Source organism: Montipora capricornis, chromosome 14, assembly GCF_036669925.1.
Source record: "Montipora capricornis isolate CH-2021 chromosome 14, ASM3666992v2, whole genome shotgun sequence".
Classification (NCBI taxonomy): domain Eukaryota; kingdom Metazoa; phylum Cnidaria; class Anthozoa; order Scleractinia; family Acroporidae; genus Montipora; species Montipora capricornis.
In genome coordinates this window covers 32170075-32175074 of record NC_090896.1, presented here as the reverse complement: position 1 = coordinate 32175074, position 5000 = coordinate 32170075, and the positions used below count along the sequence as shown (strand labels likewise).

Genomic DNA, 5000 nt, shown 5'->3' with positions numbered 1-5000 from the left:
ATGCATGATCTCACCGTGGCAATGGATGTGCCAGATCGTCCTCCTCGAGTAGACCATTGGAGATCTGGACACGAGATTAGCAACATCCAGGCAATTCTTTCGTCATAAGTTGGGGACGTAACGTTCGGTAAATGGATGGTGGTCTTCTGATACCCAGAACGCTTACGCCTTCAGTCATTTGGGGAAAGGTGTTACTTGAAATGGAATATTATTGAAAAAAAAACATAACTTAGACAAACGAAAGTTAGAATCGAAAATAAATGCGAAAGGTGACGATATTCATCAATTGAAGAGCAACATAATAATTTATGAACATAGTTGTAGGTAAATGCATGAAAGATATTAAGCAGTTGTAGATAGTTCAATAATTTACTTTTAATGACAAAGTATTATATTAAGGTGATTCCTTAGTAATAGAAGTTGTCGTAAGATTTTTTTTTTAACTTTTCTCGATTGTTCCCCACATAATGTGCAGTTAAAAAAAATAGTCACCAAGCTCGTTTGCCAGATATAACTTGCTCAAGTTACTCATTCAATCATTGCAACTTCATCTATCAAAGACAAGTTTGTTCCATCGGTTCACGCTACGTTTTGCAGGAACAGGAAGCACAGCTTTGACGTAATTCTTGAAATAACAAAACATGTGTATTGTATTGTTCAAAAGGAATAATTTAATGTTTGTTTTGTGGCACAGGCACACGTCTTCAAAAGGCACTGACTACAAATATTCTTCGAGTGCGTGATATCGAGGAGGCAATTTTGTGTCCACGAGTGATGGCTACGAATACTTTTTCCCCTGTAACTTTTTTTTCTGACGTTAATTTTTAATTTTTTTTTTTACAGCAGAAAGAAGAGAAGTAAGAATAAAATTATGCCAAAAAAAGATGTCACCAAACTCGTTTAGGAGAAAACAGAAAGCAAACCAAGCTCGACCCCTCGACAACACGTCTCCCCGATAGCGCGGTTTCACTTTCACTCTCGGACTGAAATGACACTTCAGCATCATCAAGGCTATCACTCGACTCTTTGTTTTGCGAGAGTCTAAGTAGTTTCCCGTTTTGCTCTTTTCTGCCGTGCTCTGAAAACGGCCATTCTTCTTTCTTGCGAGCTTTCCCGCACGAAAGTTCGCCATTTTCAAATGTTTTTGGCCACGTTCGATATATCAATATTCACACATGGTACGAGTCTTTATGGTTAAAATTTAAACATTATTTTGTTTAGAAATATCTGTTGAGACTTGTGAGACAAAGAGAACAGAACTGAGCCGTGAAAATTGACCGTAAAGGCTCTTAGCCATGCCTGAATACGAACATGGCCTTCGCTGTTATGCTCAGAACAGGATGCGCAGTGCAATAGTAGGGAATCACCTTAATGTACTCTTTTTGTTATTAATAAATACAACCTTTTTATGGTAAGCGTTGCCATAGATGTTCACAAAATATCAATTGGTTTCAAGCAGTGACAGTAAAGTAAAGTCACTTTATTTAACGTCGGTAGTTCCTTCAGCTACGAGGCTGGTATCAATGGAAGCCGACGGTGCGCCCTTTACCACCCTTCCTCTGTCTGTGCTCCGTTTTAAGATGTATTTAAGGCTACAGCTACACGGATCAGAGGAAAGTCGAAATAGACGTTGAAGTCACCGAGGATCGAACTGGGGACCCCTTGCTCCGAAAGCCGCACACTAGCCAACTGAGCTACGCCTGCAAATGTTGGTTTTTGAGGAGAGGGGAAAAAACCTCTGGGAGCAGAGAAAAGAACCAACAAACTCAACTCACATATTGCGTCGAATCCGAGAATCGATCCCGGGCCACATTGGTGGAAGGCGAGTGCTCTCACCAATGCACCAGCCGTGCTCCCCAAAGTGCAGTTAAAAACAACTTACCTCACCCTCGAGCGTGCGATGGGTATGAAAGGACAAACGTCCCGTATAGCTTGCGTGGAGTACTGAGATTGGTTTTACCTTCATTTTTGTATCAAAAACCAACTCGTTCCCTGAGCATTTCCTGTTCCTTCGCCCACTCTGAAGTTGGAAGAAGTAAGACCCTTGAAACGAGGTTGCGTGAAAACAGTCTGCCTTCGAGGATCATCACCCTGAGAGCCACGCCCCCGACTTGGCACCAGGCCCCAGTTGTTCGAAGAGTGGTTATTGCTACCTGCTGGATAACTCAATTGGTTTTGCTAGTGCTTATCCGCTGGATAGTGATTTATCCGGTGAATACCGTTATCCACCTTTTAAACAACTGGCACCAGGACAAGAATGGTCGACAGATTTTTCGACATTTTTCCTTTTCCCGATATGTCCCGAGGCAGAAAACGTGTAAAATGGTCGACAGATTTTTCGACATTTTTCCTTTTCCCGATATGTCCCGAGGCAGAAAACGTGTAAAATGGACCTATACCTTTTAAGATAACGCACTTCTCCATCAGATGGAGAGCAACAACTCTATTAATATGCAAAAATCAGGTACAAACAAAAATTTGGTTTCGGCAGTACCTGCCTCCTCTTCAGAGCGAGTCTAAATGCGAAGCTTTTGTGGTGGTAATTAGTTCTACTTTACATATGAATGTAAACTAATTTTCGTAAGAAAAACTTCGCACTTATACTCGCTTTGAAGAGGAGGCAGACACGAACTCCGAAATGGGTTATTAATAGAACTCCAAGAGTATTTTTCAACGTTGGACGTCAGTACGTTCATAAGTTATTTAAGCCATGTTCTCTGAGGCGACTTTTAAACTATTCAACTGTTTAATGACATTAATTCTAAGAGTCAAGTACTATTTCCAAAACTCGGCCTACGACCTCGTGCTTTCATTTGTCTCTCGGTGTTTGGATTTTTTTTTACGAGCGTAATTAATTTGCATTTAGGGTGCGATTTAATTTATTCTGAGATGGGAAATTGCCTGCATTTACAAGTTGTCGTTCAGTCAAAATCATACCAAAACAAAGTCGTTCGAGAGATTTCGGCAGCCGAAAAGTGTGGAGGATGAGAAGAAAAGTGTTGATAATGCAGTACCGAAATCAACAGCTGAAAGAACCAAATGGAAACAATGGATTAGTGAAGTCCTGTACTTTGAAACACGGCGGCATTTTTACCACGAAAGACTTTGAAGAAGGACTACAAACTTTGGACACGGCCATTACAGATATGTCTGCATGCAGTCTCGAAGTTCATTCAAGAAGTAAGCAACTCTTCTGGGGAACGCTATCCTTCCCGTTCGTTGTACTCATTAGGGACCTTACGATCTACGACGGCGATGTCAACGAAAACGTCACCTCAAAATAAAACTTTGCTCTATTATAAGTCTTTCGCGATTATTCCATCTCGTTCACGTCCTACAATATGGGCGAAGTATCCTAAAAATAAATCGGTACGAGCGGTTTCAGACTGAAATAGAGAATGAAGGATTCTCTGTTGCATGCTCACGTTGTCGTCAAAACCTAAAGTTTGGTGATTTCACGTCGTCGTCCTACAGAGAACCGCAAAAATATGAGCAATAATCCGTGCCGCACGTGCAGCACGATTATTTGTGCTCTTTTAACCAATGATGTCACTGTTTTGCGGCGTTGTCGTTGACGTCGTCGTCGTAGATCTTAAGCTCCCCATTTGTGGACTGAAGCGCCACCTTTCTGATGTTAATGGAAGTGCTTCATTGAACCCTTTGGACAAGTCCGATTGAAGGTAAGTTACATTTTTTGGGGATAAAACTTGGTTCGCGTAAACTATTTTCGATATGTCAATTTTAATGATTGTGAGGTAAATGTTTTTGTAAATGAGCTTAAATAAGAAAATGAAGCATTGTAAAAAGTAAGGTTACTCACTCACTCACTCACTCACTCGCTCCCTCACTCACTCACTCCCTCACTCACCCTTTACTCCCTGCGGAGCAGAGGACATCGATGAGTTTCCTCCACCGCACCCGGCTCTGGGCCCTCCTACCAAGTTCTGTCCAGCTCAACCCACTGTCCTTCACCTCACACTCCAAATTTCTCCTCCAGCTGTTTCTAGGGCGCCCTCGTTTCCTCTTCCCCTGGGGATTCCATGAAAGAGCATGCCGCGTGGTGTTACTCGCTGGCTCCCGTAGAGTGTTGCCTAACCAGCCCCACTTCCTCCTTCTTACTTGTAGCGCAATTAGCTCTTCTTCCTCCCATTCCCTTAGCTGCTCGTTGGTTACCTTATCCTTCCAGCAAAAGCCAAGAATTCTTCTGAGACAGTAATTAACAAAACTCTGTACTCTACTTTGTATCCTCTTCATTGTTCTCCAGGTTTCTGAACCGTAGAGCAGAACGGTCTTCACATTTGATCTAAGTTTGGTATCACAGATAGCTCTTCGATGCCCATACCTTCTTCAACATGAGAAACACTGCTCTAGCCTTTCCAATCTTTGTAAGTGCATCCTTGTCCGTACCTCAAAGTGTGTATACAACGCTCCCGATATATGAAAACTCTTTGACACTCTCCAACGGCTCCCCGTCGACCACAACAGGTACCTCACTTGTGGTGTTAATCCTTAATACTTTAGTCTTCACCTTGTTAATCCTCAGACCCAGTTTAGCCGATTCCTCTGCTAGCCTTGAAGTGTTGTCCTGAATTTGTAATTGGTTGTGGGAGAGCAGGGCAAGGTCATCTGCATAATCCAGATCGTCCAACTGCTCCCATGAGGTCCACTGTATTCCGTTGTTACCTGCTTTGGTTACCGCATTATCCATCATTATCCAATCAATGGTCAGTAGAAATAGAAAGGGTGATGGCAGTCAACCTTGTCGCACCCCTGTCCTCGCTTCGAATGAATCTGGAAGCTGACCCTCGTGGGCTACCAGACAAGTAAAACCTTTATAGCTAGACTTAATCAATGTAACAAGCTTCCCTGGGATTCCATAAAAGCGCAAGAGCTTCCAAAGAGTCTCCCGATCTACACTATCAAACGCCTTCTCATAGTCCACAAAGTTGACTTCTAGGGACGAATTCCATTCCAATGATTGCTCTATGATCACACGTAGG

General features: G+C 42.5%; 2 protein-coding genes across 2 annotated transcripts in view; one reads left to right on the top strand and one right to left on the bottom strand.

The window, feature by feature from the left end:
* Nucleotides 1-1415, top strand: part of LOC138032438 (ralA-binding protein 1-like) — a 22014-nt gene extending 20599 nt beyond the window's left edge. The window contains exon 15 of the mRNA XM_068880111.1: nucleotides 1-1415. This exon is cut by the window's left edge and continues 377 nt beyond it. The gene's annotated coding sequence lies outside the window, so the exon portion shown is untranslated.
* Nucleotides 1-5000, bottom strand: part of LOC138032432 (guanylate-binding protein 6-like) — a 115970-nt gene that overhangs the window by 62906 nt on the left and 48064 nt on the right. The window lies entirely within an intron of this gene.